This window comes from Lepidochelys olivacea, assembly GCF_965140295.1.
Source record: "Lepidochelys olivacea isolate rLepOli2 genome assembly, chromosome: 2".
NCBI classification, from domain to species: domain Eukaryota; kingdom Metazoa; phylum Chordata; order Testudines; family Cheloniidae; genus Lepidochelys; species Lepidochelys olivacea.
The window spans coordinates 142,506,077-142,525,432 of NC_140412.1; positions in this window are offsets into that span (position 1 = coordinate 142,506,077).

Consider the following 19,356-nt stretch of genomic DNA (forward strand, 5'->3'; position numbering starts at 1 on the left):
CTGAATTGGGTGTTCTGGCAATGGAGGTTTGGTGCAAGCTCTTCACACAGCTCCATGAGTGTCTGTTTCCTCCTTTGGAAGTTTTGCTGCCACTGCTGGTCATCCCAAGTTTCCAAAATGATCTGATGCCAGTACACCATGCTGATTCTCATGCATCAGAAGCAATGGTCCATCCATGGGCATACCGTGGCAATACTAGCATTCACCACAACTAGTATTCACCACAACTAGCATTCACCACAACAATACTAGCATTCACCACAAGACCCAACTGGGTTGTCATTCCCCCTCACAGTCAGCCATCTTCAAGTTGTCAGAAAGCCTTGTCCTGATTCCATCCAGCATCTTACCTATCACCATCACCGCATAAACATTTGTCTTGCAATAAGGAGCAGGAGCAGAAGCAGATCATCATCCAGTTGATGGAGAGTGAGCAGGAATTGCCATTGCAAATGTGTGAAAGCAGGAGCCAATATCAACAGCACACAGCAAAGAGATTCTGTGAGTGAGTGCCTGTGCACAGAATCCTGGGAAACCAGTCCTGAAATGGTAGCCCGAAAGTTGCATAACAAAGTGGCTGTGAGGACATGGGTATATGCGTTGTGACAGACCCAGACTGGTTGGGTGCTGGAGTCTGGCAGAAGGAAAACATACTGGACACTGGATGAATAGTTTTCTGTTCCCTGAGTAACCAGGGCACAAGCTGCCCCAGAGCAGTCAGGAAGGTGCTAGAAGCAATTAAGTCAGGCAGACTCCATAAGACACCTGGAACCAATTAAGAACGAATTAGCAGCAATCAAGGGAAACAGGCTAATCAGATCACCCAAAGCCCATTTAGAACTGGCTGAGATTAGTTTAAAAGGAAGCTCCTTCAGAGAGGCCAGCTGGAAGGAGCTGGGAGAAAGAAGATGTGTTGTGGGAAGACTGGGAGAAAGAAGGTGTGCAGTGAAAGAGCCGGGAAGACAAGCATGGTCAGGTACCAAGGAAGGTGCTAGGAGGGGCCATTTGGGAAGTAGCCTAGGTACGAGCTATAGCTCCAGTAGTATAGGAAAACTACCTGTTGCTGTTGCCATTAGGGTCCTTGGGCTGGAACCCGGAGAAGAGGGCAGGCCCAGGTTCTCCCCACACCTCTACAAAAACGCTCCCTAAGTAGGAAGACAGGGACTAAACAGGGCTCTTACAGGGGTGAAAGTAACTTAAAAGGACTTACCGGTATGCTAGAGTCCTGAGCGGCGAGGGAGGGCCTCAACCAGAAGAGGCATGGCCTGAACTGGAAGACGCGGGCGGGGCCTTTAAATCCCCAGGCCCTTTAAGTCAAGATTTAAAGGGCCCCGGGCTCTGGCTGTGGTAGCGGCAGCTGGGAGCCCTGGGCCCTTTAAATCACCCACGGAGCTACCAGCTCCAGAGGCGGCTGGGAGCTCGAGGGCGATTTAAAGGGCTCGGGGTGCCAGCTGCCACTACCGCAGCAGAGTCCTGGGCCCTTTAAATTGCTGACAGAGCCCCAGGGGCTCCTGGCTGCCACTGCTACCCCAGGGCTTGGGGCTCTGGTGGAGATTTAAAGGGCCCAGGGCTCCACTGCGGTAGTGGCGGCTGGGAGTCCCTGGCCCTTTAAATCACCACCAGAGCCCTGCTGCTGCTACCCCAGGACTCCTGCAGCGGGGCTCTAGCAGTGATTTAAAGGGCCCGGGGCTCCGACCGCCACTACTGCCCCGAGCCCTTTAAATTGCTGCTCGAGCCCCCAGCTCCCTGCAGTGGCCGGAGCCCCAGGCCCTTTAAATCGCTGGCCTGGGAAAGCCTGTCCGGTACGGCATGGCGTACGGGCTCTTGCCGGTACACTGTAGCAGACCGTACCAGCTTACTTTCACCTCTGGCTCTTACACCAAACCCATTGATTGCTGATGATGAAGGTGGCTCAGTAAGCTGTAACCCTTCTCTCTAGGAGGGGAGAGAGGCTACACTGAGGGTCACAGCAAACCTCTGAGGGAAACTCTAACCACCTAGAGGTGAAGGACCCCCCAAGGCAGAGCCGGAGCTGTGCCACAGTGTGTACACAGTGTTACACCTGTGTCCAGCACAGCTCACTTATGTGGACACTTGGCATGGGTATAGAGAACATGCACAAGCATGTACATGGTCAAGTAACCAAGTATGCGCACCACTATAGACATAGCCTTAGATGTAGCTGATGTTCATGCAGCTGTTTCACAGATCATCAGAGTGTAAATACACACTTTCTCTCTATAGTGGTAGTGGGAATACTGTTCCTGCCATCTAGAACAGCCTTGATGTTACTCAGAACAAAAGGTAACTTTATGGCTTTTTTTCATATCGCATACCTTCTCTGTGGTCTGATTCCTAATGTTCTCTACAATAATTAATCCTACTCTTTAGTTTAATAATTCACATCTTCAGCTCTGTCCAGCTGTATCTACAGTTAGTACACATAGCATAAGAGACAAATGATATAATCTGCAGGGTGCACAGAGTGTATTTTGCTACCAGACGCTCTCTGATGTTTTGGTAAGAATATTATATAAAAATAGTTTTGTTGTACTGAAAGTAATAATTAGATTCTTTGTGATAAATTAAAGTTAAAATGTGTCTTTAATTCTATAATTGTGCTCTGAAATGCATGTGTGTGTTATTTTAGCCACAGTTTACTACTGCAGCAACTTTTAATCACTGATGAAGTAAATGAATGGTCAATGAGTCCCAGAAACCTTGAGCTCTTTTTCCCATATGAGCTCACTGCATTCAGCCCATAATTAAAAGTTTGCTTTAAAACAAATGGTGCTGTTGGCCAGACATAGTGCCACCACCAAAGAGCAGCATGTAGCAATTCAAGCTTGGATTTTTAAATCCCAGGTACAGTGCAAAACCACTTCTAGAAAACTTTTCTTTAGATTCAACAGCATTAATACTCCCAAACAATTACATTTGGGACCACTAGAACTGCTGCTGGGACATGGGATGCCAACATGTGAAAGCAAGAACATCCCAGGAAAATGTGGGTGGGTGGAGTGTCTCTCTGGCACCCATATCGTGGGCATCCACAAGATAATAGTGGAATGGTTATACAAGCTTTTAAAATTCTTTGAAATGATATCTATGGAAGTCTGCTGAGCTCAAGAGGGCTGTCAAGCCTGATGTTCAGTCACATAGTCAGCAGTTTAGCATATTTCTGATTCACTTGAGAATGATCTTGCTTGGTAATAATACTATTACCAATTTCCCCTCAGGGTGTTACGATGAGTGCCAAGGTAACCAAACCCTTTTAGATATATGGTACAATACTGTGTGAGACACTTGCCCCAAACATCCTGGCCATATGCAAACCCCACTGTTTTCTTTTTATCCCCACAGCCATATCTCTTACTCAGGCCTTTATTGTAGCCCATCTTTACTACTGCAACATCTTGCTTTCTGGTCCCCCAAAATATATATTTGCCCCCCACTCAATCCATATCAAATACAGCAGGTAAACTCATCTTCCTTGCCCCTTGATTTGATTGTGTAAGTCCACTCTTCAGATCCTTCCATAGGCTCCCCGTCTGCCATCACAGCAAATCTGAGCTCCTGGCACCGTCTTAAAAACTCCCCACAACTCCGCTCTTCCCTGTATGTCCTCCCTTGTCAAGCTTCACATTGTCCCCATCACTGTTGCTCTGCCAATTTCTCAGCTTGGTCCTCTCATTTGTCTGCTTCTCTCACAAGCACCTCCGTGCCTTCTTCCACATAATGCCCGGTTTATGGTATGACCTCCATGAGTTCATCCACAATGTATCATGGCCACTTTTAATTCCATCTTAAAGAACCACTTCTGCTTACAGTGAATCATACTGGCATATACAGATTGTGTATACATTTCCTGTTGCCATTCTCCTTCCCCTAACCTCTGTGCTTGGGCTATAAACACCTTGTATCAGTGACTATCTTTCTGAATGTATGGAAACTGCCTAGCATGTACACCATTTACATTTACAATAAACTCAGAGGTGCTAGTATAGGCATTCCAAACATTCGGCCCGGTATTTCTGCTCCTTGCTGGTTCTTAATAGAAACTCAAATACACATCTAGTAAAGGAAGATTTACCAAAACTGGCAGAAAAAGAGTGGGCATGTGCCCTATATATAAGGTTGTAGTATCTAGTTACAGGAAGGAAAGACCAGAATTCCTAACTGAGCCCCTACAGGGCATTAGGAGGAAAGATTAGAGCAGTCTGAACCCTGGTATATGTTTGCTGCTGAGGGCATGACTGCAGTACGAAATTATTTTGAAATTATTCTATTTGAATTTTCGGAAGCTATTTTATACATTTGGTCTTCTGTGTCCCCACTAAAGCGCTTGAATTCAGCGGATTGCGTCCACAGTACCAAGGCTAGCATCGACTGTCGGAGCGGTGCACTGTAGGAAGCTATCCCACAGTTCCTGCAGTTCCCACCGCCCATTGGAATTCTGGATTAAGCTCCCAGTGCATGATGAGGCAAAAACATTCTCATGGGTGTTTCTGGGTGTGTGTCATCAGAAAGCTACTGCAGACAATTGTTTTGCGCCTTTTTGGTGTGCAGACACCATACTGCTTTCAGCAGATGGTGCACCGCTGCTCTCTTGCTACTATGAATCCACCTCTCCAACTCAACTGTGTTTGGCCATCGTGAACCGAGCAGCACAGCTTCCACTGCCAACTCTGCTCTCCCACTATTGCCACGCTTCTGAGCTTCTCCCTGTTGTCTGTCCTGGGCTCCCACCTCCGTGAAAGCCACAGAAGACAACCATTTTCCGCCGTTGTTCGGCTACCGTGAACCGAACAGCACAGCTTCCACCTCCAACTCTGCTCTCCTACGTTTTCTGTCCTTTTCCCAGGATTACCTGTGCAGGCGCCATAGCCATGGTGCCTGATCAGATCTCTGCTGCAGTTTTGACCATTGTAAATACATTGCGCATTATCCAGCAGTATGTGCAGTACTGGCAAAACCGGGCGAGGAAGCAATGACAGCGCAGTTACTATACTGATGAGGACATGGACACAGACAGCACGGCATGTAGTGATTGGGAGATCATGGTGCTGTTGGGCCAGGTTCATGCCGTGGAATGCCAATTCTGGGCCTGGGAAACAAGCACAGACTGGTGGGACCGCATAGTGTTGCAGGTCTGGGATGATTCCCAATGGCTGAGAAACTTTCGTATGCATAGGGCCACTTTCATGGAAGGTTGTGAGTTGCTGTCCCCTGCCCTGAAGCACAAAGACACCAAAATGAGAGCAGCCCTCACAGTTGAGAAGCGAGTGGCCATAGCCCTCTGGAAGCTTGCAATGCCCGACAGGTACCGGTCAGTCAGGAATCAGTTTGCAGTGGGCAAATCTACTGTGGGGGCTGCTGAGCTGCAAGTAGCCAATGCAATCATTGACGAGCTGCTATCAAGGGTAGTGACTTTGGGAAATGTGCAGACCATAGTGGATGGCTTTAATGCCCTGGGGTTCCCTAACTGCGGCGGGGCGATAGACGGAACGCATATCCCTATCTTGGCCCTGGAACACCAGGGCGGCCAGTACATAAACTGCAAGGGGTACTTTTCCATGGTGCTGCAAGCACTGGTGGATCACAAGGGACATTTCACCAACATCAATGTGGGATGGCCGGGAAAGGTGCATGCCGCTCGCATCTTCAGGAACTCTGGTCTGTTCAAACAGCTGCAGGAAGGAACTTACTTCCCACACCAGAAAATTACTATTGAGGATGTTGAAATGCGTATAGTTATCCTCAGGGACCCAGCCTACCCCTTAATGCTGTGGCTTATGAGGCCGTACACAGGCAGCCTGGACAGTAGTCAGGAGCAGTTCAACTATAGGCTGAGCAAGTGCAGAATGGTGGTAGAATGTGCGTTTGGACATTTGAAAGTGCGCTGGCGCAGTTTACTGACTCTGTTAGATCTCAGCACAACCAATATTTCAACTGTAATTGCTGCTTGTTGTGTTCTCCACAATACCTGTAAGAGTAAGTAGGAGATGTTTATGGCGGGTTGGGAGGTTGAGGCAACTTGCCTGGTGGCCAGTTTCACACAGCCAGACAACAGGGCCATTAGAAGAGCGCAGCAGGGCGCTGTACATCAGAGAAGCTTTGAAAGCCAGTTTCATGACTGGCCAGGGTACGGTGTGAGAGTTGTTTGTTTCTCTTAAAGTTACCCACCCCCATAAGTATATATGAAAGGAAATAAAATCACAATTGTAAAACCGTTCTTTACTATTTGTTGCACAAAACATTGAGAGAAATCAGAAGCTAGATGGGGGAGAGGGGGGTATTGCGTTAGGGGGGTGGTGGAGGAGGGAAGGTCAAGTCCAGAAACCAAATCAAAATTTAGGCTATTCCAGCTTTCTGTTGCTTACTGCACATACTGCTGCAATCCTCTGGGGTTGACTGTGTGGGTCCCCGTAGGCCCCCGCCCCATGTTCTTGGGCATCTGGGTGAGGAGGCTGTGGAACTTGTGGAGGAGGGAGGGCGGTTATTCAGGGGCTGCAGCGGCAGTCTGTGGTCTTGCTGTCTTTCCTGCATTAGGACAGGTTTAAGAGTAGCAGCCGTGTTAGTCTGTATTCGCAAAAAGAAAAGGCGTACTTGTGACACCTTAGAGACTAACAAATTTATTTAAGCATAAGCTTTCGTGAGCTACAGCTCACTTCATCAGATGCATCCGATGAAGTGAGCTGTAGCTCACGAAAGCTTATGCTTAAATAAATTTTTTAGTCTCTAAGGTGCCACAAGTACGCCTTTTCTTTTTCCTGCATTAGATCCACCGTACAGCGGAGCACGTCAGTTTGCTCCCCCATGAGCTTGACCATAGCATCTTGCCTGCTCTCATTGTGCACGTCCCTCCTCTCTTCATATTCACGTAACGCTTTACGCGACTCCGCAATTGTTTGCCTCCATGCATTCAACTGGGCCGTATCAGTGCGGGAGGACTGCAGGAGCTCGGCAAACATGTCATCCCGAGTTAGTTTTTTCCTCCTTCTAATCTGGACCAGCCTCTGGGATGGAGTAGATAGGGGCCGCATTGAAACATTTACACCTGCTGCAGGAGGAGAAAAAGGGAGGGTAGTATGTTAAAAGATACATTTTAGAGAACAAAGGGGACACTGTTTCTCAGTGAAACAGGCAATTCATAGTACACAGCACATGTTCTTTCTGTACAAGGTCTCATTTTGCCTCTTATACTGAAGTGCCTGCCACTTTGGTGTGAGTAAGCCATCACATGCGGCCAGGCAACAGAATTCAGCTTGCAGGCAGCCTGCGGGCTCTCTGGAATGATCGCTTCACACAACACCCTCCCCCCCCGTCCCCCACCAACACACCATGGGGCTCCGATGAGGCTCTGAGCAGGGATGAACCCTTTAAACTAAATGCGAACGGCCCAACAGGGCTAGGTTTCCCCACACTGTGTGGCTCCGATCAAGCTCTCACTCACCAGAAGTGCCTTCTCCAGGGTCATGGTCCAGGAGCATGCTTTGGGAGTAGGGGAAGGCTATTGGCTCCAGCGTTAAGAATAGTTCCTGGCTGGGGGGAAAACAGATTTCCCCACTTGCCACCTGTGCACTGTCGTCCTCCTCCTCGTCCTCCAAAAACTCATCCTCCTCGCTCCATGCTACTCCCCCCTTGCAGGTGTCCATGGACACTGGTGGGGTAGTGGTGTCGTCACCCCCCCTCCCCCCCCATAATTGCATGCAGCTCACAATAGAAGCAGCATGTATGGGGCTGTGACCCAGAGTGCCCATTCGCCTCCCTGGGTTTTTGGTACACTTGCATGAGCTCCTTGATTTTTGTACGACAGTGTTCTGTGTCCCTAGAGTAGACTCTTTCCGTCATGGCTCTGGAGACTTTAGCGTACGTATTTGTGTTCCTTTTTTGGAACGTAATTCTGCCATAACAGATTCGTCTCCCCCACATGCAATGAGATCCAGTACCTCCCGTTCGGACCATGCTGGAGCTTGTCTGCGAATCTAGGACTGCGTGATCTCTTGAGATGGTGGACTCTGCATGGTTGCCTGTGATGGTGGACTGTGCTGATGGTCACCTGTGCTGATGGTGACCAAACAGGAAATTCAAAAGTTCCTGGGGCTTTTACAGCCTACCTGGCTAGTGCATCAGAGTTGAGAGTGTTGTCCAGAGTGGTCACAAGGGATTATTCTGGGATAACTCCCGGAGGCCAATATTGTCGAATTGCGTCCACAGTACCTGTCACCCGGAACTGCGATCTCAATTTTAGCGCTACTCCACTTGCCGAGGTGGAGTACAGAAATCGGATTAAAGAGCCCTCCGAATCGAAAAACCTGGTTTGGTTGTGTGGATGGAACCAGTTTTACTTCAAGGTAACTCGGCTAATTCCGAAATAACCATGTACTATACACCAGGCCTGAGACAGTTGACTTGTCCTGCATTGCTTGCTCAGAACAAGGAAAGTGCCATTCAAAGCAGCAATCCATGCTTTCTCTGATAAGTGTATGAAAGGGAAAGTATTAAGCACTAGCATTCCTGCACTGCAAAGAAGTACCAGTAACATTGCACGTATCTTGCTCTCTGGATCACTCGAAATGTGCAAGGAAGGGAGAAAAACAATTGAAAGACTCAGTTCCTCTCCAAAACACATGGGAAAAGCAGTAGCAAATCCACACACTTCCTAACAGCAAGATGTATGGAAGATAGAGCCCACCGTTTTCCACCAGCATAGCCTGGGGGAAATGCTTTCTGTCACAGGACATACTGTCCCTTTAAGAGCAGGACTGGCCAGCACAGCCCTACCGCATATAGGGCAAGCATGATGGGAAGAGAGGTATTGAGGCTGCCAAATACATAATGTATCCAGCTGCACTGTGGGCAGCCAGTCACAAATACAGTAACTAATTCAGATTACATGGCAGAGAGAGACAGGAAGAAATGTCAAGAAAAGTCTGAGTTTGCTACAGATTTTGAATCCCATATTGAGATGAGCATCTCATAAGCAATCTGTTACACTGATAAAATATTGAAGCATTCTAATGCAAACATTAAGTTATCATCCTTCCTTCTGTTCTTCTAATTTGTCTGGTATTTTCTTCCCACCCAGTTTTAGTTCCTTAATAAGTCATTACCTATGCTTCTAAATCGCTTGATTCCACCTGAATCTTCTGTATGGAGCTGACATTTCTCACGTATACTTATAAGAGGTCAGAAATAGCTCTCAGAATGGGTTTTTCCATTTTTCTTCCTTCTACCTGTACCTCCTCTGTTATATATTTTCAGCTTTTCCCTTCCATTTTTGCCTGTTGGGCCTGATTTGGAATGGAAGTGAATTTTGCTGTTGCCTTCACTAGGAGCAGGACTGGATCTTTTCTTCCTCCCTTGAGTTGTTTCTCTTGTCCATTATCTGTGACTGTCACTTCATCTTCTACTAATTTGTCTCTTCATTCAGTTTTGACTTTTTGCATCTGTTGCACTTGATTCTAATAGAGCATGGCATGCAATAACTTTTAAAGGGAAGTCTTCATCTTCCTTTCAAACAACCCTTTATTGCAAATTGTAACTACTGTAATTTTCCTTCTAGATGCAGAATCTGCCTGAGAGTCACAAGCTAGCAGGGGAATTTCAAACATCACAGTGCTGGGGACAAGCCTGTGTCATGTGTACTAGCTGTCTGAACTCAACATTTCTGACCTCCTCATCCATGCACAGCCTGTATTACTCTGGTGCTTTAGATTTTAAGGGACTAGCTAATCTACATCAAAGGACTCCAAAGCAATATTCCTTAGACAGAAACAATGTAAAAGTATAGTTCTGCATTATAAGCGTAGGGTATGTCTCACACTGGTGTGGTGAGGCTTAAATAACATTTAAGTGCTTTGAAGTGTATAAATGGCAATCATGGTATATAGTTACTATTGTTGGCCAACAGGAATTATTGCCACATTTAAAAAGAAACAACTCCAACTCAATAGAGCTACAAAACTTATTTTGGCATTACTTGCCTGTGTTTGTAGGACTCTAGCCTTAGTGATTGTCTTGCCCTCTAGTGGCTAGTCTAAACAAGACAGAGAATATAAATGCTAAATTTTTCTCTCTCATGGTAGAGGACTGAAGTCTGAAGCAGAATATCATTAATTCCAATCCCCACAGTGCGACTTAAACCATATCTGACTTGGACATATATGCAGCGATAGCTTATACACACATGCAAAGAACTAAACAAACTAAAATAATGAATACTGTAACTTCCTAAGCCCTGGTCTACACTGGGAGTTGAGGTTGAATTTAGCAGCGTTAAATTGATTTAACGCTGCACCCGTTCACACAACAAAGCCCTTTTTTTCGACTTAAAGGGCTCTTAAAATCGATTTCTTTACTCCACCCCCAACAAGGGGATTAGCGCTGAAATCGGCCTTGCTGGGTCGAATTTGGGGTACTGTGGACACAATTAGATGGTATTGGCCTCCAAGAGCTATCCCAGAGTGCTCCATTGTGACCGCTCCAGACAGCACTCTCAACTCAGATGCACTGGCCAGGTAGACAGGAAAAGGACCACGAACTTTTGAATTTAAATTTCCTGTTTGGCCAGCATGGCAAGCTGCAGGTGACCATGCAGAGCTCATCAGCAGAGGTGACCGTGATGGACTCCCAGAATCACAAAAGAGCTCCAGCATACACCGAACTGGAGGTATGGGATCTGATCGCTGTATCGGGAGAGGAATCCGTGCTATCAGAACTCCGTTCCAGTTTTCGAAATGCCAAAACATTTGTCAAAATCTCCCAGGGCATGAAGGACAGAGGCCATAACAGGGACCCAAAGCACTGCCGCGTGAAACTTAAGGAGCTGAGGCAAGCCTACCAGAAAACGAGAGAGGCGAATGGCCGCTCCTGGTCCGAGCCCCAAACATGCTGCTTCTATGATGAGCTGCATGCCATTTTAGGGGGTTCAGCCACCACTACCCCAGCCGTGTTGTTTGACTCCTTCAATGGAGAGGGAGGCAACATGGAAGCAGGTTTTGGGGACGAGGAAGATAGCTCACAGCAAGCAAGCGGAGAAACTGGTTTTCCCGACAGCCAGGTACTGTTTCTCACCCTGGACCTGGAGCCAATACCCCCCCGAACCCACCCAAGTCTGCCTCCTGGACCCGCCAGGCAGAGAAGGGACCTCTGGTGAGTGTACCTTTTAAAATACTATACATGGTTTAAAATCAAGCATGTTTAATGATTAATTTGCCCTGGCGTTTGCAGCTCTCCTGGATATACTCCCAAAACCTTTGCAAAAGGTTTCTGGGGAGGGCAGCCTTATTCCATCCACCATGGTAGGACACTTTACCACTCCAGGCCAGTAGCATGTACTCGGGAATCATTGTAGAACGAAGCATTGCAGTGTATGTTTGCTGGCGTTCAAACAACATCTGTTCTTTATCTCTCTGTGTTATCCTCAGAAGAGTGATATCATTCATGGTCACCTGGTTGAAATAGGGTGCTTTTCTTAAGGGGATATCCAGAGGTGCCAGTTCCTGCTGGGCTGTTTGCCTGTGGCTGAACAGAAATGTTCCCTGCTGTTAGCCACGTGGTGGAGGGAGGGGCTAGCCACGTGCTGGGGGGAGGCAAAATGCGACCTTGGAACGAAAGCACATGTGCTATGTATGTAATGTTAACAGCAAGGTGTACCATGAAAGAATGTACCCATTGTTCTATAAAATGTCTTTTTAAATACAACTGTCCCTTTTTTTTTCTCCACCAGCTGCATGTGTTTCAAGGATCACAGGATCTTCTCCTTCCCAGAGGCTAGCGAAGATTGGAAGGTGAAAAAAACCTCACTCGTGATGAAATGTTCTCTGAGATCATGCTGTCCTCCCACACTGACATAGCACAGACGAATGCGTGGAGGCAGACAATGTCAGAGTGCAGGAAAGCACAAAATGACCAGGAGGAGAGGTGGCATGCTGAAGAGAGGGCTGAAGCTGAAAAGTGGCGGCAGCATGATGAGAGGAGGCAGGATTCAATGCTGAGGCTGCTGGAGGATCAAACCAATATGCTCCAGCGTGTGGTTGAGCTGCAGGAAAGGCTGCAGGAGTACAGACTGCCGCTACAGCCCCTGCGTAACCAACCGCCCTCCTCCCCAAGTTCCATAGCCTCCTCACCCAGACGCCCAAGAATGTGGTGGGGGGGCCTCCGGCCACCCAGCCACTCCACCCCAGAGGATTGCCCAAGCAACAGAAGGCTGGCATTCAATAAGTTTTAAATTTTAAAGTGCTGTGTGGCCTTGTCCTTCCCTCCTCCACACTCTACCCAGTGCTTCCCTCCTCCAACACCCCTCCCGGGCTACCTTGGCAGTTATCCCCCTATTTGTATGATGAATGAATAAAGAATGCATGAATGTGAAGCAACAACGACTTTATTGCCTCTGCAAGTGGTGCTCAAAGGCGGGAGGGGAGAGTGGTTAGCTTACAGGGAAGTAGAGTGAACCAAGGAGTGGGGGGTTTCATCAAGGAGAAACAAACAGAACTTTCACACCGTAGCCTGGCCAGTCATGAAACTGGTTTTCAAAGCTTCTCCGATGTGAACCGCGTCCTCCTGTGCTCTTCTAACCGACCTGGTGTCTGGCTGTGCAAAATCAGCCAGGCGATTTGCCTCAACCTCCCATCCCACCATAAACGTCTCCCCCTTACTCTCACAGATATTGTGGAGCGCACAGCGAGCAGTAATAACAATGGGAATATTGGTTTCGCTGAGGTCTAACCGAGTCAGTAAACTGCGCCAGCGTGCCTTTAAACGTCCAAATGCACATTCTACCACCATTCTGCACTTGCTCAGCCTGTAGTTGAACAGCTCCGGACTACTGTCCAGGCTGCCTGTGTACGGCTTCATGAGCCATGTCATTAAGGGGTAGGCTGGGTCCCCAAGGATAACTATAGGCATTTCAATGTCCCCAACGGTTATTTTCTGGTCTGGGAAGAAAGTCCCTTCCTGCAGCTTTTGAAACAGACCAGAGTCCCTGAAGATGCGAGCGTCATGTACCTTTCCCGGCCATCCCACGTTGATGTTGGTGAAATGTCCCTTGTGATCCACCAGTGCTTGTAGCACTATTGAAAAGTACCCCTTGCGGTTTATGTACTCGGCGGCTTGGTGCTCCAGTGCCAAGATAGGGATATGGGTTCCGTCTATCGCCCCAACACAGTTAGGGAATCCCATTGCAGCAAAGCCATCCACTATCACCTGCACATTTCCCAGGGTCACTACCTTTGATATCAGATCTTTGATTGCGTTGCCTACTTGCATCACAGCAGCCCCCACAGTAGATTTGCCCACTCCAAATTGATTCCCGACTGACCAGTAGCAGTCTGGCGTTGCAAGCTTCCACAGGGCTTTTGCCACTTGCTTCTCAGCTGTGAGGGCTGCTCGCATCTTGGTATTCTTGCACCTCAGGGCAGGGGAAAGCAAGTAACAAAGTTCCATGAAAGTGCCCTTATGCATGCGAAAGTTTCGCAGCCACTGGGAATCGTCCCAGACCTGCAACACTATGCGGTCCCACCAGTCTGTGCTTGTTTCCCGAGCCCAGAATCGGCGTTCCACTGCATGAACCTGCCCCATTAGCACCATGATGCCCACATTGCCAGGGCCCGTGCTTTGAGAGAAGTCTGTGTCCGTGTCCTCATCACTCACGTCACCATGCTGACGTCGCCTACTCGCCCGGTATCACTTTGCCAGGTTCTGGTGATGCATATACTGCTGGATAATGCGTGTGGTGTTTAATGTGCTCCTAATTGCTAAAGTGATATGAGCAGGCTCCATGCTTGCCGTGGTATGGCATCTGCACAGAAAAAAGGCACGGAACGATTGTCTGCCGTTGCCCTCACGGAGGGAGGGGTGACTGATGACATGGCTTACAGGGTTGGCTTACAGGGAATTAAAATCAACAAAAGGGGTGGCTTTGCGAGAAACTGAATGGCCCCCTCAAGGGTAGAACTCAAAACTGGGTTTAGCAGGCCGTTGATTTCACAGAGGGAGGAAGGGAGGGAGGAAGGAGAAAATACAAAATAAATCTGGTCTATTTCTTGTTTTGAGCCACTTCATCTATCTTTATACATCTTGCTGGCAGCAGACTGTGCAATACGACTGCTAGTGATCGTCAACACCTGGGTGCTCGGCAGAAGATGGTGCAGTATGACTACTGGCCATCATCTTCTGCTAGCTGCCGGTAGGTCTGAATCTCCATGAGACGAAACAAGGGAAATGAGCTGGCTGAGTCACTCCCATGTTTGCCCAGGTGCCCGGTTAAAAGAGCACCCAGGACTACGTGATGACGGCTACCAGTCATACTGCACTGTCTGCTGCCAAAAGGCAATAAACTGCTGCTGTGCAGCAATGCAATACCACGTCTGCCAGCACCCAGGAGACATATGGTGATGGTTAGCTGAGTGGGCTCCTTTCCTGCCGTGGTATGGCATCTGCACAGGTAACTCAAGAAAAAAGGCGCAAAACGATTGTCTGCCCTTGCTTTCATGGAGGGAGGAAGGGAACAGGGGCCTGACGATATGTACCCAGAATCACCTGCGACAATGTTTTAGCCCCATCAGGCACTGGGATTTCTACCCAGAATTCAAATGGGCGGCGGAGACTGCGGGAACTGTGGGATAGCCACCCACAGTGCAACGCTCCGGAAGTCGACGGTTGCCTCGTTACTGTGGAAGCACTCCACCAACTACATGCACTTAGAGCATTTGTGTGGGGACACACACAATCGACTGTATAAAACCGCTTTCTACAAAACCGACTTCTATAAATTCGACCTAATTTCATAGTGTAGACATAACCAAGGAGTGGCAATTAAATGTTTCAATTGTATAAGTAATTTGTAGCAATGTTGCATGCAGTGTTGTTGTAGCCATGTTGGTTCCAGACAGGGTGACAAGGTGGGTGAGGTAAAATCTTTTATTGGACCAAATTTTGTTGGTGAGTTGGTAAGCTCAAAAACTTGTCTCTCTTACCAACAGAAGATGGTCCAATAAAAGGTATTACCTCACCCACCTTGTCTCTCTTATAGTAATGTTAGTAATACATGGCAAAAAAACTACTAAGGAGCAGTTTCTTGTAAATAAAGATAATACAAGATTTTGGTTACTGAGTAAAAACAATACTAAATAATTAATTTTAAAATACTAAGAAATTTGTTTTTTTAAGGTCCTGATCCTGCACACACTTAAGAACATGGTAAATATTATGTACTTATGTAGTAGAACTGAGTGAATAATTGATTTTTTTCAATTTGGTGCGTAAACCGGCAAAAAAATGGTTAGTTTTTAACCAAAACTGATTTTGTTTTTGTTTTACTCAATGAAATGAAAAACTGGGGAAAAAATGCATTTGGGTCAAATGAAATGTTTTGAATGTCAATTTTCATCTACATTTCCTTTCAACATTTTTGTTTTCAATTTTTTTCAGTTGAAACTATTTGCTGAATTTGACCCTACTTCATGAATAATTTTTGGTGCCCCGCAAAATGCATTTTTCTGAAAATTGACTGTTTGCCTTTTTTTTTGCCATGTAGTACTGTTGCCCTTTTCGTGAGCACTAGCAGACTGAGGTCTTGCAGGTCAGCTTTTCTTTGGCAGAGGAAAAATTGGTGATGCAGAACAAAGATCTCATGTAGTGTAATTGACTTCTTTTCAAATATAGCCCTGGAACAGAAGTGGTCAAGACACCACAAAGGCAGTTCCTTCTTGCAGAAACCTTAGCTAAGACACCATTGTCCAGTCTCCAAGAAGCTTCTTTCTTGATCCTGGTTTCTCTTGGGCCTTGTATAGACTAGGATTTAAAGGTTAGCAAATGTTGGCATCACACGTGCTAACATCCCACCTCTGAGTCCTAATCTAGACTAAGCCTTGGACTTTTCTGTTTTACCACACTCTACGTTTCCAGCTTTGGCCTCTGAGTTTTTCACCTTGGTCACCCCCAATGCAAAACTCTTTATCTCGGAGCATATGGTCTGGTAAGATGAGCCTGGGAGTTTATTCTCTTTTTGTGAAGCTGCTCTGAAACACAAATGAACCTTAGGGCTTGTCTACACAGTGCTTTAGTCCACACCAGTGGGGTGTAAATTCTAGTGTGTGCTAGCATGTTGCATACCAACTGGCCTGTGTGGACCTCACTAGTATGCACTAAAAGCAGGACTACATTAATGCACTCTAGGGAGTTTCTAATATGCACCAGCAGGATCCATATGGGCCAGTTTGTGCACTATGTACTTATGAGGACTAACATTACACCCCTCTGGTGTGGACTAATGCACCAAACAGACGAGCCCTTAGAATAGGTTTAACTGCCCACTTAGACAAAGGACAGTAATTTAACCCACGCATTGAGAATTTTATTCTGAGTTCTTATACACTGATCACTCATAATATGTATGGCATTAGCACCTGTTGCCATAACATGAACCATTAAAGTATAATTGACTTGCAGAATAGGCATATCATTTACCACACCTAGGAAGTTAAACTGCTTACTGGAAATTTATTTTAATGAAAACAGAATCTCTCAGCATAACTTGCTGTATTTTCCAATATGTCAGCAAATAATCAGTGAGAACCCAAATCTTGCAGTGACTCCTAACTATATTTGCTACATAGTCATCTGTTAAGATCAATGGATATGACAGATGTGTCACACACTTCATAAAGCTTTAAATTTCCCTTTACTCAGGGCAATGACTCAAGTAAAAAGACTGACATCATATTACAGCGCTTAACTTCCTCGTACGCTCTTTGCTCTTTAATTATAGGTGGCACAGGTGGAGACGCCTATAGTTAAGATTGCCCAACACTTCCCAGGATACAATCCTGTTTTCAGTGGTTTATAACTTTGCCAAACGTAAAATGTTTGGGCTGAAAGATGCTATACCAGGTGTCTTCTAGGGCTGCCATCTTTTGAAAAGTTTCAGCTAGAGCAGTTCATTTGTTTCTGAAAATGAGGTTAAAGGAAAATGTTATTTTGCCCATATTAGAAAAAACTCTGACAATCATTTTTTGAGGAGAAGCTCTAACATCTCTGTGCTTTGGAGCAGAGATTTAAAATTTGGTGGGAAGCCCAGGGGGCTACGCTGGTGTTAGGGATGAGTCTTTCACCATCCCAAACGATAAGTGGGTGAATAATGGCAGTTTGCACAAACTCAGTAGCAGTTTGTTACTTTGGCAGCTAATATCTCTGAAGATTCCATTTGTACTGAGCATGTTCCTTCCCCTCACAGTCCCTATGTGTTGATCAGACTGCACTTGTGCCATCCCCACAGAGTGGCTGAGCATGCTCCGACCCAAGGCTGCAGGGGCTGAGCAGCACTTTCCCTGCAGTTGTTCCTCCCAGCTTCCCAGAGGGCACTATAGGTATGTCTACACTGCACCCTCCTTATGGCGGGATGTGGAGTACATACACTGCATGCCCCCCTAGCATGGGTATAAATAGCAGTGTAGTTAATTGTGTAGAGTAAGGACATGCCTAAATCCTGTGGGTGTGTACCCTACTTGCCCAATCAATGCTTCTCCTACCTACACTGCTGTTTTTAGCAGTGTAGTGTCCCGCTGCCTCCTCTCTTTCCTTGTCTTAGGGAATGGCTCCATCAGTGGGAATAGATTCTGGCAGTGGGAAGGCAACAGGGAAAGGCACTGGCAGCTCCCTGCTGCTGGAGCTTTTCTCAACCACAGGGAGTTGCTGGAGCCTTCCTCTTTCATGGGGAGACTCCAGCAACAGGAAGAGGCTTTGTCAATGGAGATGCAGTGGGGAAAGTCCCTGGCAGCTCCCTACTGCTGAGCCTTTCCCTGCTGCCTCCCCACTGCCAGAGCCTTTGATTGGCACGTGTAGCCACACACCACAGCGTGCTTTTCATGGTATATGCCACTACAAAAGGCATGCCGCGGAGTGTATCCTATGGCACGAGGCACCAGAACTGAGAGCAGGGAGACTGTCTGTCCGGTGATCTCAATGCTGCTGTTGCTGGTGCCCACACAGTACGCTTCACTTCAATGCAGAAGGATGAGAAATTGGGGAAAAGGGGATATAAGCTGGGGAGATGGTGAGGAGCAGGAGACAATAAGAGGACAGGGATGGGAGCACAGGGAGGCAGCAGGTGGGGGAGGAGGAGAAATAGATATGAAAAAAGGAGGGAGAAAGGCAGGAGAAGTGAGAGGATGAGGGAGAGGAGCAGGAGCTATGGAGGGGTCAGGAGGACAGAGGAAGTGTGGTGGGGGGACTTGCAGAGCCAAGAGGAACTGCAGCAAAGGAGGTAACAGGGGCAGGAACTGGGGACAGGGGAGATAAGACCAAAAGGGGACAGGGAGATTTGGCCATGAGGGATGGGGCAGAAGGGTCTGTAAACAGTAGGCCACACTTCCTCCAGAAACTGGACTTGAACACATTATTCCTGAATCTCAACAATCCTTTGCTGTCTAGCAAATAGCTGTGAAATCCAATAGCAAAGTGACTCATTGCCCACTAGTGGCTGGTCTACATAGAGGATAACAGCTCAAGTAGCAGTTGTCTGTGCGGTGACTCTTTTTTTTCCTTGAGATTTTTAAGGCCCGACATGACAAAGCTGTGGTGTGGTTTGGTGTGGTGTGGCTGTGGTGATTTAGTTGGTGTTGGTCCTGCTTTGAGCAGGGGTTTGGACTAGATGATCTCCTGAGGTCTCTTCCAACCCTAATATACTATGATTCTATGTGACTCTAAAACGCCCAGCCCTGCTGATAACCTATGAAAGGAGATCAATATGATTCCACATGGTGGAATTCTTGTTTTTAAGATTTTAGAAAACCTAGGAAATTGCATTAAAGAAAGCTATGTTGCACCTTAATGATCTCTTAAAATCAAACACTCAAAATTTAGGAATTGCCTGTGAAACCTTAATTCAGCCCTTTTGAGTATGCATTATGATACCGTCTTTATTTAGATGATCACATATGATTTTTTTCCACAGCACTCCTGCCTCATTCAGTGCAAAGGATGGATGGTGCTCACTGAATGTGTAAGCCATTCAATATTTATCTTTATCATAATTCAGTGCTTTACTGTACACCATCCAAACCCTGCTCTGAATATTATTAATTTCTCGTGGGCATTTTTACAATGTTCTTGTGGTATCTTAGGGTATATCTATACTGGGGCTGGAGGTAGAATTCCCAGTTCAAGTAGGCATACCCTCATTAGGTCTAACTGAGCTAGCATGCTAAAAATAGAAATGTAGCCCTGGCAGCATGAGTAGTGGGAGGGGCTAGCTGCCACAAGTAGGTACCTTTGGTGTCAAACATGATTGTTTTCAGGGTGTCTAGCCCCTCCTGCTGCTCATACTCTGTGAAAATGCACTAGCTGGGAGAC